The sequence below is a fragment of the Lytechinus pictus genome, chromosome 7 (genome assembly GCF_037042905.1).
Source record: "Lytechinus pictus isolate F3 Inbred chromosome 7, Lp3.0, whole genome shotgun sequence".
Taxonomy (NCBI): Eukaryota; Metazoa; Echinodermata; class Echinoidea; order Temnopleuroida; family Toxopneustidae; genus Lytechinus; species Lytechinus pictus.
In genome coordinates, this window is record NC_087251.1 from 18,614,293 (window position 1) to 18,636,010 (window position 21,718).

General features: G+C 36.5%; 1 protein-coding gene across 2 annotated transcripts in view; it reads right to left on the reverse strand.

Moving 5' to 3' along the window:
- Window positions 1–3,876, reverse strand: part of LOC129264823 (protein-cysteine N-palmitoyltransferase HHAT-like) — a 25,694-nt gene extending 21,818 nt beyond the window's left edge. The window contains exon 1 of one of the 2 annotated variants that reach the window (XM_064102136.1): window positions 3,333–3,700. The gene's annotated coding sequence lies outside the window, so the exon portion shown is untranslated. Of the gene's footprint in view, window positions 1–3,332; window positions 3,701–3,855 lie in introns of those variants that run through there. The other variant, XM_054902770.2, reaches the window with a different exon arrangement.
- Between the last annotated feature and the right edge of the window lie 17,842 nt (window positions 3,877–21,718).

Below are 21,718 nucleotides of genomic sequence, written 5' to 3' on the forward strand. Positions count from 1 at the left end.
AATATACGTTCTAGCCTGATGGAAAACAGACCGTAAGGACTGTTTGCAGTTACCCATGAAAACAATACATATTTCAACAATCAAATAATGCGAGCGCGAAGTGCGAGCTGAAAATTTATGACATTTTGACCTAAAAATTTGACATTCTATGCACTTTTTGTAATCATATACGGAATAGGTATATAACTAAACATTTCGTGTGAGCGCGAGCCAAAAATATGAGATTTAGACCTAAAAACGGGACACACTATCCATGTTTCGTAAATCACAAAAAGAATGATTATTATATAAATAATGCGAGCGCGAGAAGAAAATTTTTGATATTCTAATATGAAACTGGATAATTTAAGCACGTTTTGAATAAAGAGCTGCCTGGTTTTGAGACTTAGACCTAGAATCTTGGCATTCTAGATACATTTCTTTTATTATGAAAATCAATAAAGCGCAAGCGCGAGCTGAAAAAAATTGATGGCGATCTGAAGAGGGTAAATTTAAGCACTATTTCAAGCATCGTAGGAAAATTGTGAAGTGGATATGGATCGTCCTTCACAAATGATGTGAGTGCGAAGCCCGAGCCGATTAAAAAAAAAATTATTATTTAGACCAAGCACACGGGAAATTATAAGAACATTTGTCATCATATGAAAATAACAGTTTTCCTATTCCTCTTCCTAAGCGCGAGATGAAACTTGTCGATATCGATATTCCATTCTGAAAAAAGGGACAATTGCATTATTAGGAATTCATGAAACTGTCACCTTATTCATCAATCTAATATTGATGAGAGCACGAAATCTGTTGATATTAAGGCCTGAAAACCGGAAATTTTAAGCATTTTTAAAATATTGTTTTACGGTTAACTTGTGCACATATGGTAATCCTATGCAGAGCTAATCGGCCGTTGATGGAGTGCAGGAGACCCATGTGCAGGAGAATGGCTTGATTCGCGCAGTTGAGGTAGCTTGGTTTACCTACATGTGAACTAACAGTATGCGGTGCCACTGTTAGTAGGCCTGGGATCGGGCCGGCCGTTACAAGGCTGTAAATTAAACATGGGTATAATACCTCCTTCGTACTTCTCTTTCTGTTTTTCAGTGTATCTCTCAAGTTAAAGGGACATTTTTTTTGGTTGCCAAAAAATAGGGGGGGCCGGCTCGGCCCCCTCTTGGATCCACGCCTGGGAGACAGAGACCTCGATCGATTGCGGAGGGGGCAAGGGGAAGATCACCCCATAAAAATATGGGGGGGCATAATATGCCCCCAATAATTTTGAAAACTTGAAAAAATAAATATAAAATGCAAAATTTAAGAAAGCATGAAAAGCACTTTAGGAAATATTAAACCTGACATAGAAATATTATCAAACATACAAAATTTTTTTCGGTACGCTCCACACGCACAATTATTTTTTGTGCGTAGAGCAATCAATAAATCATAATTTTTTTTTTCACTTTTGCCCCCCCCCATCCGAAACATATACGGTAGATTGGCTGGCAGGTGAGATATATTTTCTCATAACCTAAAGCATTGAGAGTTGAAAATTGTAATCAAAGGAACTATAACCATTGATAAAGGGTATCGGTAAACAAAACCAAAACTTCTGGGGAGTAAAAGTCATCTACTATACGTAGGCTTACTCCCCCTTCTGGAGAGTAAAAGTCATCTACTATATGTAGGCTTACTCCCCCATGAAGCTTGGGATTGATATCCATACCTGCCAGTGTAGGAGAGGAATTCCCACGCCAAAACTAAACCTAAATCACCAATTTTTATGTTTTGTTTGCGCCCAAACTAATGTACATGGGCCAAACCAATATTTACCCCCAGTTTTTAATAAAATTCCTAAATAAGAAATAAATAGTAGTAAGTAAATTTTTAAAAATTAAGAGCACGAGCGTTCACTTACGAGTCTGTTTACGTCGCCATTTTGAAATCTTTTGTTATCGATACCTAGATACCACACGCGTGTAGGGCTGCAACTTAGATTTTTAAAATACTTGCATCGGCCGATAAATATCACGAATCGTAAAATATTTGTTTCGGTCGATAAATATCATAAAAGTTATTTTATGATATTTATAACAAAAGACTTCAAAATGGCGACGTAAACAGACTCGGTAAGTGAACGCTCGTGCTCTTAATTTTTTAAAATTTTCTTATTTAGGAATTTTATTAAAAACTGGGGGTAAATATTGTTTTGGCCCATGTACGTTAGTTTGGGCGCAAAACAAAACGTAAAATTGGTGATTTAGGTTTAGTTTTGGCGTGGGAATTCCTCTCCTACTCTGGCAGGTATGGATATCAATCCCAGGCTTCATGGGGGAGTAAGCCTACGTATAGTAGATGACTTTTACTCCCCAGAAGCCTCCAGGCTACTTGCGCCTTCATCCCGTACCAGATGATGATGATGATGAAAAATGTACTTTAACTTTTTAAGAATTTGTTTCTGTGTTGCTATTTTATAAAACAAATAATGCACTTGCTCTGTCGTGCGTAAAAGTAAATGCAGAGAAAGCTCGGTTTCTTCAAATGGTGCACACTGGGCACTCACCGCCAGCGGCTCGTGCGCAGTGCGGCACCTATCTAAAGAAACCTCGCGTGCTCTGCATTTCCACTAACGCACTCGGCTGCATGCATAATTTGCATACAATTCCATTCTTTTTTACTGCTGTTTGTGCCTTTTTGGGCGCTTTTGATGTTCTTCTCTACTTATAGTCTTTTTATATGATATGGCAAAAAATAACCAAAAAATAACTCATGTCTCATGAGCATAATGATTTTAATCAACAAAAATTAAAGATGCATTTGACATGCATTATTACAGGAAGTTCTGCCAGACGACTGATATGGCCGTACGCTGTTATTGACGTTTCCGTCTGCTAGAAAAAAAGTGCAGCCACTGTCATCCCCAACTTAACCTCTTTTTAGACTTAACCGTTTAACGCAGTGTTAATAAATGTTCGTGTTAGTAACTTACTGTTATCTTTGAACAAAATTTTTGCTAACAGTAGGCCTAACACCATTTTCAGAATACCAAATTTCGTGTTATCTTCAACCCTAGGCCTATAAGTTTAACCATGGCATGCTAACACTACAGTGACACTAGACAAAAAGCTTCAGTTTCTGACTCTGTATTTTGGTTGTTCCACTAAACTGAGGAGTCTGAGGCTGAGCTGCGTTGACTCACGTCACTCACCAAGTTACCAGTAAAATGTCAGAAATTGTTAAATAAATCCCCAGAAACTTTATTTACAGTAACACGATTTTCAGAATTCCAATCGTGTTCCTGTTAGCTAACACGGTCTTTAGAATACTGCCCCTACTATACTAACCTCGCAATAGTGTGAGTGGGCCTGGAATGGAATCACACTCAAGCTCACACAGTCACAGCACAGCACAGTGAGTCTGTGACCGAGTGTGAGTGACTATAGTATACCGGTACATACACTAAAAACTGCTGAAAAATGATCCTTTACTTGGATTCTCCTGCCTGGTGCCTGGCACATGAATAACGTAAGGAATTGGAGGATGCGAGTAAAGTCCTATGTACAGCCAGGCAACTGAATCAATGTTGTTTTTGTTGAAGTTGTTCGTTGTAGGTCGTTTTCAAACCCAGTCCAAATAAATAGACCTATTTCTGTGGTTTCAGCATAGCAGTCGACATTTTGAAAAGCTCCTCCGTCAATTTTGGGGAAACTTCCAAAGAATTTATTAAATTTGCATATTTAATGGTATGAAGTTATAATTATAAATATTTTATCTTAATCAAAATGTATTTGATATTTATTTTATATTATTTTAGGTACTAATTTAAAAAAAATGTGCTCTAAAAATAATTTAAATAAAGATTCATACGAACGAGCCGGTTATTTCCCGCATCTCTGCCGCTGAGGCGAGGTACAAGGTCCGAGGAGCTATCCGGAGGAGATCGAGAGCCAGGCGGGCATTCATCCACGGCCACCAATACATATACGTACGACTGCGCTGCCAATACGCGGTACCGGTATAGCGGAAGTAGCGGCCGCAAGTCAACGGGGAAAGTTAAACCGAGCCGAGTGAGGTTGAGCCTTGGGGAAAAAGACCGTCTTATAAACTAAGTTAACGTTGATATACAAGTCAGGTCATTGGCTAGTTTGTGGTAAGGATTGAAATTATTCAATTGAAACACTGTAGGCCTATACCAATGTAAATCTAACAGACTGAGACATGTATTTTCCTATCCTAGATTAAATAATGTTAACTTGACTTGAGTCTGCCTTGTTCATTGTGTGTGTGTGTGTGTCATTTGCGTCATCTGTGCGTGCGATTTCTTTTTCACGCGAGTGAATACGAGAAATCACGTTTCTGTGCGGAAAAGACCGTCTTCTACCCGGTAAACTATGCCCCTTTTTTAAGTCTGCCTTGTTCATTGTGTGTGTAACTGTCATTTGTGTCTAGTTGTCTGACTATATACACTGTGCATGCGATTATAATTTCTTATTCATCATAATTCATGCGATTGCAAGTCAAGTGAATACGAGAAATCACGTTCTGTGAAATTTTTATCTGAATTGCACATTAACGAAATTAAAGGACCAGCACATCTGTCCTAAGGCTAAGCAATAGTATACTCTTATTCACCTAAGCCTAGGGTTCATTACATGTCACGTCGCCGCGCACAGAAAAATCGAGCCATAGGCATAGTCCATAGAAGTCGTGTGTTGTGGACACCAGGGGAGCGTTTCATGAAAGGACTTGTCGGACGTTTTATCCGACAAGTCCCATTGTATCCAACAGTTACCATAGTAACAGTACCTCTCAGCCAATCAACATCAGAGAAAGATGTCAGATCTGACAACTTGTCGGATGAAAATGTTGGTGAAACACTCCCCAGAAGTGGGATCCCAGCACGCGCTACCCACTAGTTAGAAATCCACTGCCAATCGCGGTTCATGGTGCGAGGTTAGTTAGTAATACTAACCTCGCAATACGTGTGAGTGACTCTTAGGTCATTATTCATAAATCCTTTCCTGCTTTGTGGTGGAACCTGTCATGCCTGGCCAGAATAAAGAATCGACGAGTACGAGCTTACCATTAAAAGGGGAAGTTCACCCTGACAAACAGTTACTTTATTGGTAAAATAGCAGAATAAAGAAAGATATTGCCAAAACTTTAATCTAACACTAACAGTAACAAAGTCAAACTTGAATGAAATTAAAGTTATTTGAATTTTATTTCAATTAGAGTCTATTTGATTTGTGACGTCATATGCGAGTAGCTTTCTTAGATCCTAATATCGTGTGTTAAAAAATCAATGAAATGTCATTTTCTAAGAAAATTGTAAAAATGGCTCTCATTGTACCTTCACTCAGGGGCGGATCCAGGATTTTCCAAAGGGGGGGGGGGGCACATTTTCCCTAGGAAAAATTTGACAAGTGTCAAAAAGCAAAATTTATTTCTGAAAACGTAAATTTTAAGACTGTATTTATAACACACAGTCAATGAGAGACCACACACAGTTCACTCCCCCTTTAATGGATTTTCCTCAAACCACCAATATTTTTTCTGATATTTTTACATCAAACTTTTCTTCACGGTGGATATCATAATTACATGTAGACCCTGAAAAAAATCAAAATCAACAAACAAAACTAGTTTAGATCTAGGTTGAGCGACTCTAGATCATAGATTGTAATAAAAATAATAGGTTAGGATCAGCAATGCCAGTATTTGGCCTTCATTTATTATTATTATTATAGACAGCTGAAATCAGTCTGTTTGGAGGAGTTTTAAACATTTTTCACTTTCCTACTTTCTCCTACAATGTACGAAACAGAGACTGAAGCTTTTGTTCTTTGCCAATGATCAAGTTAGATGGTGCTATTGCGATTGTGCGTGAAATGTTTCTTGTGCATGTGCTCATCACATGTTTTTTGCAGATATTTGTAGGCCTACATGTACTTCACTCAGCTAGTTGTTGATAAGGGGTACTGACTGTCCAACCTTTCAGCGCGTGTGGAGCTCTTTGACCTGACACTTCCACTAGACAACAAGCGATTTACGGCAAATATGTGTGTCCTATTAAGGCATGGCGTTATTCCTCCTGTCTATAGAAATTCTATGCCTATGCTTTGCTCTATATTTTTTTGTAGAATTTTTGTATTATCATGAAATTGGAAAGAAGTTCCCATTTCCACCATTTTTCATCACAAACATGCTCCAGTTGTAGCTCCGATTACACACTTCATTGTTGCTGCTGGTGCTGCTACTTCGAGAGCTTAGATCAGAGAGATTTATTTTTGTCACTTTCTTAATTCCCACATTGATATGGAAAAATTTGAGAATTCTCTATATACATGCTGATTCCTTTTGAAAAGTACTCAAAATAAATACAGTCGACTAGCGAGATTTATTTCATCACTGTCTTTTCTCTATGCATTGGATTGGGAACCAGTGTTGAAAATTCTTCATAGAGTTGTACAAGTTAGCTCCCATTTCAACAAGTAAATAAATACACCTGACGAGTGTGACATATTTTGTTACTAATTTATTTTAGTGAACGGTGAGGTTACTGAGCCTATCTGAAAAAAGTAGAGACTCTTATGGCTAGTGCACTGAAGTAAATACATGAGGGCCACAAGCAATATCATTCTTGTCACAGCTGAAATCGCTGGCTAAAATAGAAAATCAATATTCTAACTGAAATTTCAAAATATGTTAGAATGATGTCTTTACTCAGAGATGTCAATTTTCCGTCATTTTATGGAATTCCGTATTTTTCTTTGATCCTAATTTTTGTCCGTCTTTTTTTCATTTTGTGTAAACATTTTCAGATATTTCCATTTTCCCCCTCTTTTTCCGTCTCTCATCTTTCATTTGTATATAAAAAAGCGCTCGCAAAACGCGAGGGCTTAACAGCATTGAATTGAAGTGGATAGCGCTTGCATTCTGTTTTGTAGCGCACGCGATCTGCGCGCAAGGATTTTGCAGCTGTTTTTTTAGCGGAGATTGCTGTGTATACGTACCCCAAAGATGCTGGGAAGCCTTGAGCCCGCATCCGCTTGGACCGCTTGTCAGTTGTGCGGCGTGGTTTCTTACTCGCTGTTTGTTTAATTTTCTGCATTTATTTTTTGATAAAAGGACTTGGATTTATGTGGATATATGTCATGCATCTGGAAGTTGTGAAATGCGAACTATATTTGATACAAAGACTTGAATTTGTGTTGATACAAGCCTAACAGTAACAGGATATGGAAAGTAAAGACTGAACACTTGGTGGATTTGGTGAATTTTTAATTTTGAATTTTGAGTTCAACTGTTCAAGATGGAGATAGACAGGAGTGCCAATATATCCAAAATAGACTTTGGGATAAAAAACAATTGGTAAATTTAATGTGTTGTCCACTCTAACATTCTATTCAGTGTTCACATGCATGTCATTTCTTTTATTACAGGGATATATGAATGGAAATGACCTTCAGATGATATTCCATAATTGCAGGTCAACTAGCAGAAAATATGTATTATCTTTTAATTTTGTGAAAAGGGAGAGGGATATATTTTTTTTATTTAGGCCTAAATCACATCTCTTAGTATTGAAATGTCTGTATCTTATACCATACAAGTGCTCATTGGGCACCCAACAACGTTAACGCATCAAGCGAACCGCAAATGATTTGCGGGTCGGCGTGCCAAGCTTTGACTTTCCTTTTTTTTTTTCTCTACCCACTGGCATCCCTGTTTACTGCATAATTGTTCATTGCACAAATATTAGCTCTAAAAGAAATAGCCCCTTAATAATATATGATTATTCCTACCCTGCAGATGGCCAATATTGGAGTCTCCCATTTAGAAATGGTTAATACCACAGGAGCTCAGCAGGTAATAGCAAATGCAGGGGAAACGGGTGCTAATTCCAACTTGTTTTTTTTTTTGTTAAATGAAATCAGCATCCAGTATGTCCAATGCAACATTGATTCAAGATGATGAAGGATGAGAGAGATACATGTATGCTTCCGTGTGAAGTTATGAAAAATTAATAACATACTAAACTACATGTATTGTGATGAACATGGTACATGTACTTTTCTACTGTAAAAATATAAATCATGTTGTGGATATCTGATCTACAGTATAAGTAAGATCTAACATGATATTTAAGTACCCAGAAGCTATGTTTAATTGCCAATTTGCTCACTCCTTAGATGTAGAAAGGGAGAGAGAAATGGAGGGAGAGATGTAACCTTTTTTAATTTGGAGTATTTCTTGAACTGGCATTTAAGAAAATCCTAGAATCTTAAATACCACTTAGTCCAGGAAGTAGGAAATTCCTGGTTGTGACCAGTAAATTCCTGTGCAATAACTTTTTGCAAGTCCCTTTTCCTGTCTTCGTGCACTGTGATTGCTTTACACAGATATTGCTTTCGTTACCTTAAATACCTCATTGACATGTTGGCATTCCAGCAAGATCCATATTTTCCTTCATGTATCTCCAAGAATAATCTGATCCGCAGGGCAACAGAGTTCATGTTCTTTGTACATGGGGCTATTTACATTTGAAATATAGTTATGTAGCCATAAAAGTGATAAAATATCTCAAGCTAGTGTAATGTGAGTTGGAATGAGATTTTCATCTTAATCATCAACATCTTATTTGTTTTTCCAAAATGACATCAACTCTTCAATGGCTAATCAGGGTCATTCATCAGAGTGTGCGCCAAGTCTTTTCTTTAGATATGGCGGAAGTGTGTCACCGGGGGCATATTCAGGATTTTGTAGATGAGGGGGGGAACAGAATTTCTGACACTTCGTTGAAAGATGTAATCGTGGTATTTAGTTATCTGTATGTCATTGAAAAACTGACCTGTGCTACAGTGTAGATTTAAAAATTACAAGGCTCTTAATAATAAAAAGAGTGATTTTCTTCATTGGCTGGTGCCTGGTCTTGCATATTGTTGTGTATTGCCCAAATGCAATCATATGCACATTATAAATGAAGATAAAGCGCAATTAAACCTGTGTTCAATACGTACTCCTACTTACGTACGTACGTACCGTACGAGCAAAGCTCTTTTTGTCATTTTCTTAACTAGTTCAAGCAAGCACAATGTAAAATCTTTCTACAATTGTACAAATCCCCATAATTTTTTGTTATATTATGTATACACTTGAATTATTTTTGATACTACTATTTCTACTAGACGACTGCTACTACTACTACTTCTACTACTACTACTACTAGTACTTCTACTACTTGTACTATTACTAGACTACTACTACTACTACTACTATTATGACTGCTCATTATATCCTTCTTGTAGAGTGCTCAGGGCACATAAAGAAATGGGAAGTGAATAGTTAGGCTTTAAGAACAATTTTTTTATGGTTTGGTGATAATATGAAATATAATCAAGTGTCATTCTTCAAAATGTGTTGCGATTTTTTTTCATCTGTTAATTTGTTGAAAAAAAATTCAAAATGTTAATTTGATGATATTTAGTGCCCTCTCTAAGTTTTTTTATTGATAAAAGTCTTTCAAATACTGAACGCTATCTAAAAGATAAATAAATAAGGTTGCAAATTTTTGGAAAGCTACAAATAGATTATCCTTGAAATTTCCAGCCCGTGCTTTGAAAAGTGGTTTGTTACATGCACCTTCATGTAAGAGCAAAAATATAGTTATTTTTATTTTGGTTGTGATCCTGACCAAATATAATTTCATGTAAAGTCATGGCAATTCCATAGGTTGGTGGACATGAGCTCAATGTGTCTTTGTACTGTATAGCCCATCTGAACTGTACATTTCAATTGTGTTTGCCTTACTTATACTTATTGCTGGTTCTTTAATTGATGTTGAGGGCTTGAGGCAAGAAATGGAATGCATTTGTTTTACATTTTTGATTTACACAGCCCAAGCCAGATCTCGTACAGTTTAGTGAATACTTTACCAATATACTGATCAATAAGTAAAAGAGAGGAGGAAACTTATTCTTAATGTTACCTTTAAAGGAGAATGAAACTCTTGGAGCAAGTTAGCTTTTGTGAAAGCAGAAAAATCAAAGAATAAGATCAACAAAACTTTGAGTAAAATAGGACTAGCAATAAAAGAGTTATGAGCATTTGAATGTCGAGATCACTAATGCTATGGAGATCCTCCCATCGGCAATGCGACCAAGATCTGTGATGTCACACACGTACAACTCTCCCATTTGGACACTGAAAATATACCCCAAAACATATCTTTTTGCTCATTCTAATCATATGACAAACGATTCATCAATGATATAATGTTGTGAAACCTCTGTACTTGTCATCTCATAAAGAGAACACCTCACCTTGTGATAGACTCTATAAAAGTGAGAATATACGTGAAATAAGTACTAAAGTAATGAGGGAGTTGTACGTGTGTGATATCACAGATCTTGGTCGCATTGCCGATGGGAGGATCTACATGGCACTAGTGATCTCAATATTCAAATGCTCATAACTTTCTTATTATTCATTCAATCTTCCTCAAACTTTCAACAATATGTTTCTTTGATTTTTCTCTTTGATATGGATTCAGCTGGTTTCAAGGGTTTCATTCTCCTTTAAACATAAACTGGTGTCTGAAATCCTACTCATATTATTACAGAAACAGAAACATGAATCTTACACACATTATTGAATTTTTAGTGACATTTATGTTGTTGACCATACATGGACAAAATGTAAAGTGTCTAACCGTAACGTGAGTAACTACTTTATCTGCACTCCTAGTAAAAACCATGTGTTCTTTATTTTTTGAATTATATACAAAGTTTGTCTCCCTAATATACTTCTTTGAAATGGATATAATCAACTTTCATAAAAGCCTTGTATGAGGACACTTTTCACTTATGTCGACTTTTCATTTTACATGTATGCATGTCCAAATCATGTTACATGAGTAACCGACACATTTCAAAGATTTGCCAGGAGCATAATAAAATTTTCCAAGTTTTGTTTTTATACAAAGGATAGTCAGACTGCGTACTTTGTTATGATAAAGAGATGTTTAGTTCCTATCAATAATAATGGAGTTACAGCTCCAAGTATGAGTCAAGGTGTCTCCAAATGTAATGTGTGTAACTATGGAATAGACCTTAAAAGATTTATTGACTAAAATTCATTTTATTTCATCCACACAATTTTGATAATATTAGGAGTGGGCTATAAATGGGTGATTTTTGGTTTTACTGTGGGAACAGTTTTTGTGTGTTCCTTTTACCTTATCTCAACATGAAATAACAATATTTTTTGTCTCGGGTCCGAGAAAAAAGTGTGCCGGGCAAAAATCCAAAATGGCCGCCAAAACCCCCCAAAATCACAGTTTTGGCCACAACTTGTTTATTTGGTGGTCATTTTCTCTGGTTTTGGTGTCTATTCATATGTTTTGGGGGGCAGACAATTTGTTTTTCCTATAATTCGTACTTTTAAACCATTATTTGTAGAGTTAAAAGGTAATTATACCTAAATTTTCCCATTTTTGTAGCCTTTTTTCAGCAAAAAAGTGGGTTTCATCATCCTGGGGTTCTGGGATATTTTATGGTACGAGGTCAACAATAGCAAGCAGCTTCATGTAGCTATATTGCTTTTATTCCTCCACTTTGGGTTTTACGGATATTTGTGAAATATATCTTATCAAATAAAAGAAAATGTCATTTATCCATAGGGGCTACACGGTGTACAATGCACTGTATATGACTGCATATATCCATGCATTGACCACCATGGCATATGACAAGGCCTGTATATAAACTATAGTGTCATAGAAATGAGCTTCAAAGGTTTAGAATTAGATTGTGAATTTGATTCCTTGTCAGCTGATGTACATGGTGAAACCAGTAATGTAAATTAAACTTACATGTAAATATCACATACATGTATGTATACGTACATCACATTTTTAGCCATATCTTCTTCATTTGGAGGCTTTTTTAAAAACCTGGTTCTGGTGTCTAACTGGCCTATGTTTATGGGGTCAGGTAACTACTAGTATCATGGTAACGCTGATCAACAGCCAATCAGAATAAAGGATTGCATGCAAGTTACCATTAAGTTAAGTTAACATAATGGTAAATTTTTATGCAACGGGGCCCAGAATAGCTACAGTGTAAATTACCTCTCTCCGCCCCCTGAATTAGCATATTTGACAAAACATGTCCTCAATTTCTGAGACAAAACATATCTTCAATTTCTGAGGCATCTAATTCTAAACCTGGGAGCTCATTTCTATGACAATATAGTTTATACAAGCCTTGTTATCTGTCATGGTGGCCAATGCGTTTATGCAGTGCAGTATGTATGTACAGTACATTGTACATATGTATACTGTATAGCCCCAATGGATAATTGACATTTTTTTATTTAATAAGATATATTTCACAAATATCCGTAAAACCCAAAGTGGAGGAATAAAAGCGATATAGCTATATGAAGCTGCTTGCTATTGTTGACCTCGTACCATCTAATATCCCAGAACCCCAGGATGATAAAACCTACTTTTTGGCTGATAAAAGGCTACAAAAATGGGAAAATTTAGGTATAATTACCTTTAACTCTATAAATAATGGTTTAAAAGTACTTATTATAGGAAAAACAAATTGCCTGCCCCCCAAAACATATGAATAGACACCAAAACCAGAGAAAATGACCACCAAATAAAAAAGTTGTGGCCAAAACTGTGATTTTGGGGGGTTTTGGCGGCCATTTTGGATTTTGGCCCGGCACACTTTTTTCTCGGACCCGAGACCAAAAATATTGTCATTTCATGTTGAGATACATTACAAGGAATAAAAAAAAACTGTTGTCATATTGAAATTACAAAAAAAGTATTTTTGACCCATGTATAGCCCACTCCTAATAATATATACTTTTCTGACGTGTACAATCATATTCTTTGATAACATCCACAATCCACATATTGAGGCTCAACTTGCAGCCGAACTCAGTACAGTTTACCTGGATGTGTACTCATGCATGCGTATGGTAGTCAAGTATTTACACACTAGAAAACGAACAGAGAAAATCACAAAAGGGACACACTGCTTTTCAGATTGCTGCATTTATTGTGTTTACCCACAACTATGCCATGCCATAATTTAGATACTATACATGTAGATCAAGTTTTGATCTTTAGCAGGGATGAATTGCTTTTGACATGCTAGGTATGGGGTCAGGAGTTAGGAGAAGTGTCAGCTCAGTTTTGTATTGTTGTTGTGTATAAAAGTGTATCTATGACTGCAGGCCATTCTTGGTGTCTCTTTTCTCTGATGGAAAGAAAAAATGGCAAAATTCAGGAATGTCAAGTGTAGTAGTTCTGACATATTTCATAAGGCTCATCTCATATGATCTAGTCCCTCTTCATCTACAAAGCTATTGTCACTGAAATAGCAACTATCATAATTTTAACATGTCATCTTAATTACCATTTATTTAGTAATTTTGATATGTTCCTTTTTTTCTGGTTTCTTATTTAATTGAGCGTTACCCATTTCAACCAATATCAAAGAAATGGTCATTGCAAAGAAACAAAACCCTGCAAACACCTTGCCCTAGTTGAAAATATATATCAATTGATGCTGTTGAACTTTTTGCTAAATATTACCTGTTGAATAATGAATAAGAATTAGATCAGCATTCAATTCCATTTAAAGTTTGCAAGATCTATATTGATTGTAATTTTCATGCGACATACTAGACTAAATGGTAATGTGGCAATTATGTGACATTACATGTATTTATAACCCGAAGCAAATACAATAAAATAGGTCTAATCAGACCAAAGAGTAATTATAAACCTACATCAGTGCTTTAATACTGTAGTGTAAAGAAGGAAGTTGGTGTAGTGTAATTCATTTTCATGGAAGTCTATCAGAGACTTTTCCCTTTTTGCTCATGTCCGTGTATTATTGTTAGTCTGTGAAATACTTAGTACCTATGATATCCCTTTTTTCATAAAGGGGAGAAATTTGTTTTTTCTGTTCTGTGTGTGTACTATATTCAATGCTTCTGAGCTAGGCCTTACATGTCATACATGTACACCAGGAGTAATTAGACTGAAGTGAAAATGAACAGGGGCCTACAATTCAAAGGAGAATATTGCCGGGGGGGGGGGGGGCACTTGACTATATTTCTGTGCACACGCACGACCACAGGTTTTAAAAACCCACCCTAAATAAGTTTTATCCATTGGTCAAATCTATACCATATTCAAGTAGTTTCACTTGCTTTTTGGACAATTTTGCCCCCTAAACAAGTATAACCCATGAAAATTATATGTTTTACCCCACAACCATACCCTTTTTTTTCCTGATTTTGTCCTTTTTGACACCCTCAATGCGTCATGCCACGTGATGCGCCATGATCAACAAAAAGTACCCTTTTTTACATAGATTTTTTTTTTGCGTATGCACAGCAATGTACATGTAGTTGAGTGGCTCCCCTGGGAAATATTGTCATGGTATGAATTTGATGACCCTCAAATCACGAAGCATATTCTTTGCCCTTAGCATGGTTTAGCACAACATATAATCACATTGATATTGAAAATTACAGATGTATGAGACTAGGTGGATCAGATAGCCCGAGATTATAATACCCATTTCACATGAAAATAGGCCTACATGAAAATACAAGCTATTGCAGAGGTACCTTTATTTCATCGGTGGTCATCCAAACCATCATATCACACATACGACGGTGCAAGCCCATTTCAGAGAAAACCTACTTCAAAGTTTAGTTTACTATAATTTTCACACTTAGTTTCCCAGCCTTACAACATATTCATTGCTAGAAAAATACATGGTTGGGAAGGCCAAGACAATTGCTTGACATTGGTATCTTTATTTTTACACAAAACAAAGGATCAGAGAAAATATCGCAAAAGAGCTGCATGCTTGTAATTTTGGCTTGCGTGGTTTAGATTTTCCCTGTACAAAAACACCATATGAGATAAAACAACACTGACCACGATTTCAATCAGATTCAGATTCATTCATTTATTATTGATCCATGGTAAAATACATAGAAATTTGGCCTCCACTGGCTGTACATACAAATGATATAAAGTATACAAACACAACGACATTTACATTGGGCGAATATATTGAAAGAAAATATACATAAACAATTCAAACAGATATTGCAATACAACATAGAAGGGAAATGTCAAATAATTTACCCATTAAAGACAAAGAGTGAGAAACGGCTGAGAGTTAACTAAGAGATAGATGGAAAAGACCATGCAAGCAAGAAGAGAAAGAATAAGTTGGATAGAAACAAAGGTGGACACAGTGGAGAAAGAAAGTGAGCGAAGAAGATAGAGGGAAATCATAGCAGAGAGACAGAGAGAGATAGAGAGGGAGAGAAACAAAAAAGCTTAAACGGAATGATAATTAGGTATTACAAATTGAAGCAAGGATACTCAGCTTTATATTAGGTTAAAAGTAATTACAAAATAAAAAACTTTGACTTTGGAGTGCATAACAAGCTGGGAAGGAAAGAGGCAAGAATGGGCTGGGGATCGATTGCAAGTGCGTTCGAATTGAATTGAATTACTTAAAATAATGATAATAATGATAATGTGCGTGATCAGTCAAAACATCGTATCACTTTTTATCGTGCAAAGTCAATGCAGTGCCGATATGACGGTTTGGCTGACCGCGCATTTGCATATTAAGTGCGCGCAGCTGTTTGCTCTGCCACAGTACACATTTCCAATGAGATTTGCGCATTTTATCAACAATTTGTGTGGCATTGCCGTGAAAATCCCCTCATATCTCAGAAACTAGAATAAATTGCTGCCTAGAAATTTAGTTATGAATAGAATAGGACTTGTACCTTCATTTTCTGCAAAAATTGATATTTTGACAAAAATTTACTGATGAGACGGTTCGGATGAACGCCGACGGTATGCTCACCTGATTATCTCAAAACACCCTTGTTTTCCATGTAGACATACATGTTGCATGTCTTTTCTTGTCTGAAGTTTTCACTGCATTGCATTTATATATACATGTATAATGTTAGCTTGTGGGCAATTGTGTGGATCTTAAAAGATAATAAATCATTCATTTCAATATTGAATGCTCCATTAGTAGATGTTTGCCCCAAAGAGGAAACATCAATGATGCACAAGTAAACAAACATTGGCAACACTAGCAGATTTAATTTGGGTACCTGTGTGTCGTGTCAACCTCATTGTGATGTATCCCATGTTCTATATTCATGGTAAGTCAATCTAGGAGCTGATTGAATGTTGGACATGATGGAATGCAACACAGAAATGGACAGAGCCAGACAGTTGGAGACATTATATGCAGTGGGTGGGTACTAATTAAGTGGCGAGTTTGATTAGAGTTCATATAATACATACATGCATTGTACTGAGCAAAGAGGGTTTTCAACTTTTCATATTCTATTACCCTTTTTACACACGCTAAAATTTCCTTAACCCCGTACTATAGGTGGGGCTAAATTGCTATTTAGCCCCACCTATAGTACGGGGTTAAGCTTAGCCCACTTTCTTTTTACACAGCATTTTTGCAAAGTGGGCTATCCCCACCTTTAGTACGGGATTATTTGGCCCTACAAAAAAGCAGGGTTATCCCAGCAATTGCGGTGCTAAGAGCGATAGTACGGGGTTAAGATCGCTAGTGTAAAACGTAAGTGGGCTAAGCGCTCCCATTCATGCCCCGCAACAGAGCCGGCCCTGTTGTCCAATCAGAGGTAATAAAGCATAATGAATATTCATGAACAGCGAACACGGCGATGAGAAATTCCGAAAGAAGTACTTGTACTACGAATGATCGACAAATGTATTTAAAGCGCGCGCGATTTTGGATATGACCCGAATGACCACAGTGCGCTCGTGAATATTCATGAGCTACCACTAGTCCAGGGTTAGCGAGTTTCGTGTGTGAAAAGCAAGCATTCCTTATCCGGGGTTAGCAATAACAATTTGGCATGTGTGAAAAGGAAAAAAAATAGTACGGGGTTAAGGATAGTACGGGGTTAGCGATAGTCCGGGGTTAAAATCCTGTGTAAAAAGGGTATATGTTTCGTTTGGTACTCGTACGTGGGAAAGAAGAAATGATGGTATACAATTAGCGAATAGGTATGAGTGCGATGGTGGAAGATTTTGCATGAGGTGAAAGATGCTCTATTCAATGAGGCGTAGCAGAGTTGAATAGAGTCTCTTTTTTTCACAGAATGCGAAATATCACATCATTGCATGAATAAGAATATTCGCTATTTGCGTGGTACAACGCCTCAAAAGTAAGCGAAATTACAAACAATAATAGATTTTTCCCTATAAAGGAAAATGATAAAGATGATTAAAAGCAAAAAGCAAAATCCCTCAAACGCGAATCTGATCTGCAGCAATGCGCATTTCGCCATTAAGCCCTACACATATTGCACTTGTATTATTTACTAAGTGCAGTGAATTGAATGGTAACATGACGTCAGACCGTGCAATGGTACATTATGGACGGTACGTGTGCAGCAGTACAAATGTTTGACCAACTTAGTAGGGTCCATGGGTTGACATTCAGCCTTCCATTTGCTCGCGTACAGCAAGCTATTGCACTACATGTACATGTAGCCCTGTTGATTTTTAGATTCATGGGTACATAATTATGCATGTATACATTTGAATGTTTATTACCAGTTGAGATGGTGCCGTGCAGGAGGGGGTGGGGGATGTCAACCCCAATATTGGGTCTCGGGAAGCGCTAATCAGATTGTGCTGGGGAATAATGAATGGAAATTTTTTAACGTGAGTTTCCAGCCAGGCATCTATTAATAGAAGGGTTAACAATAATAAATTAAAATGATATTAACTAATTATGAATAAAGTAAATAATGAATAAAGTGAAATAAAAAATGAATAAATAAGTTTACAAAGTAATAATGAATGAATAAATAATTTAAAAAATAGGATGTCAACCAAGAGCTACTTCTTCATATTGCATGGCTCTCCCCCTTCCATGCCCGGGGGGGGGGGGGGGGGGGGGGGTATCCAAATTATATTTTGAATGGGGTGTGCCTCACGAAACCCTGAAATGGGGGTCTAAGGAACTGACCACAAGGGTAAAATATGGGGTCTTGGGAACTAAATATATACTGGGCGGTATGAAAACCAGCCAATGAAACGGGATCACGGTACAGTACATGTACGTACGGTGCACGCTTGTGCTGTGCAGTTGTCAAGCCATGCATGCAGCTCTCGCATGTGGTACTTGCGCTGGACAATTTTGGCAGGGCAAGGGAACTGAGATGTTTCGTAACAGGTCTTGTGAGCGGGGCGGCCCTGGCGGCTTCTGAATGGAATTTTGTCATTCAAAGTATCTAGAGAACTGAAAATTAGGTCTGAAAAAGGGGGTCAGCAAGCGGCACATCCCCGTACCACCATTATATGTGAGTGATCCCCCCGGCTTCCATGATCACCCTCATCAGCAGTGTAAGTCAACGTGAGCACATTTTGTGGAGTGTGTGCCATACATCTGTACAAATAATATTCTAATACTTTCATAATTGAATGCAACTGCCTGAAATACAATTGTTTTTATAGCTTCTAAAAAATGTTTTGGGGATCTGATTTCATTCTCAATTATATTCTGTGGAGCGTTGCGGCCCGGTGGATTAGTCTTCTGACTTTGAAACAGAGGGTTATGGATTTGAATCCCAGCCATGGCATAAATTCCTTCAGCAAGAAATTAATCCACATTGTGCTGCACTCAAACCGAGGTGAGATAAATGGGTACCTGGCAGGAATTTATTGCTTGAAATAAAAATGCCATCGTGCTGTAAAAGGCTGCGGGCTAAAGCAAGGGTAATAATATCCTATTTAGCGCATAGGGACGCATTTGGCAGTGATATACGCTATATGTTGGTATTATTATTATTCTTCTAATGTACAGTGTGATATGTACATGTAAACAAAGCTTTGAAATATACTTCATCACCAATGATAGCTATAACAGGATACATGCATGTGGTGTGCTGTAGAAAAAAGTGTACATACATATTAACATCCTTTACCAATCAGGATCTAATTGAAGATAGGCTAGATTAGGTCTCATTAAAAATACATCAAGCTCTTTCAACTCAAGATGGATTAGTTCTTAACGCCTGACTGATATGGCAGTCTACATGGTGTCAGAAGCTGTAGAGTTTAGGCTCATGGGTTATCGCACATATATCTGTCACTGTCAGTCTTATGACATGCTTTTAAGATATCATATTATGTATTGATATTCTGGATTGATTTCTAAAACATGTATTTTTCTGTAGCATCAATGTATATACAACTTTGTGATTATATCTTAATTAAACACCAAAAATATTTTGATGAGTTTGATCATTTGATGAAAATATTGGAAGTTCCTGATTGGGCAAAATACACAATGGCAGTTTTAAAAAAAAATCATATTCTGCAATTATCAATTTTGACACCTTTTTATAGTAAGTTTAAAGTTGGAATATATGAATATTAAAGGTCAAATCCACCCAAGAAAAATGTCGATTTAAATAAATAAAGAAAATCAAACGAGCATAACGCTGAAAATTTCATCAAAATCTGATGTAAAATAAGAAAGTAATGATATTTCAAAGTTTCGCTTATTTTTCACAAAACAGTGATATGCATAACTTAGTGACATGCAAATGAGACAGTCGATGATGTCCCTCACTCACTCTTTCTTTTGTTTTCTACTGTTTGAATTATACAATATTTCATTTTTTATGGATTTGACGATAAAGACCAACTTGACTGAACCATATAGTATTAAGCAATGCTAATTCCACATGTTCAGGGAGGAATTGATATTTGTTTCACTTGACAATGAGGAAAAAATAGAATATTTCATGTAATAAAATACAAAAGAAAAAGTGAGTGGATGACGTCATCAGTCTCCTCATTTGCATACTGTCCAGGATGTGCATATAACTGTTTTGTAAAATTAAACTTTAAAAATGTCATAACTTTCTTATTTTACATCCGATTTTGATGAAATTTTTCAGTGTTATGCTTGTTGAATTTTTCTTGTTCTATTCAAATCGACTTTTTATTGGGATGGACTTGTCCTTAAAGTTCAGTATTGCTTTTATCCTGATCCAGTGTGACATGTTTGTTAAGAGAATTTGAATGTAAGGCACATGGAGATGCATTCTTGATAGTTTTAAAGTAAAATAACACACACGTGATATTGAGTAAAGTTATGATTACCGGTATAATGTATTCAGTCTGTAGCCTGTTAATAAGGATATACAAATTCATTGAATTCTTAATTAAATGCAACATCATGTATACAAAATGAAACTAATACTGCCAACTTTTACATGTATGTAATTAACAATCCAATCATTTTATTACTTTGAATTGCAATTAAAATCAGGTGATGTGTCATGAATCAAAACTTGGAACAAGCTAGAGAAACAATTATTAATATCAAATTATGAGATTGATGGGTTGCCAACATTAGTTTCCATTATTGACAGTTTGGATGTCAGAAGAATCTCAGGGATGTTATTGTTGTCATTCATCAATGGATCTTTGATTGAATTGAATAGTACCAGGAAATGATTTTGAAATAGAAATTCTTTACTGAAGGAGGTACACTTTTACATTGTATGCAAACTTTTAGAAACTGCTGTTTATATATTTCATAAATTGCAGTAATTGTCTTATTAATTAGTTTTTATTGTTTTGCTGATGTAAAGTTTTGGCTAGGATAAATTAGTTTTCTGCCTATACATTCTGTATGTTTAATATGTGCTTGTTGTTTCAGATTCAGAGCATGTGTAGTAGTAGGCAATGAAATCAGGGAAATGCTCACTCTCAAAATGCTTTAACCAGTAGTGCATTCACGCTCTGAAGTACAGAGTTCGGGTAAGGAATTCCCACTGCGTTGCTGCTCAGTTAACAATTTCTTCTCCATCCCCCTCCACTTCAAAGGTGTGTTTTCATTATTCCTATTGTGTCAAATGAAAAGGAATTGTGATTATTATCAATTGTTCATTCATTCATTGCAGGAGTTTTGTGATTGAATATGATTTTGGTCTGCTGATTTCATGACACTGGTAGTACAAACAGTAAGCTGTGTATGCTGAAGATGAGCATCATTCTTGGCAAATTCAAATCGCACTGCTGTTCAGTGTCTTTATATCCAGTGATATGAATATTCACATTCTTTTATCTCTCCATAGAGGCCTATATACATGCATGGAGCTACTAGCTCCATGATACATGTATACCCTTTTAGAACTTGCATTTTATACTCTGTGACAGTTACTGCAGAAAGTTTGTTTGTTTATAGTAAACCTTGCTGCAGTTTCCAGAATTAGCTGAATACATACATGTACTGTACATGTAGTTATCTTGACCTGTAGCTCTTATAGATATTTGTTTTGGTTGAGGTTTGATGTGGCAACACTGCCAATATAATCGGTTATTTCCTCTGATGCTCTCACAGATCTACCTGGCCAGCATACAGTACTTGAGAAGATCGAGCGAAGAGGGAAGGAAGTCTGTAGGTAGCTTGGAATTTACACATCCGGAAAATTAGAATAATTATTCACCTGAGCAGACATCACCACCTAAAGGTAATTTTATTTCTTTGTTCTGTGTTAAGCAGCCTATGATTTCGTAAAGAATGAAATCTCTTGTTTATTCTCAGCTCTTCTTATGTTTTATGTATAACCTACATAAAAAGGG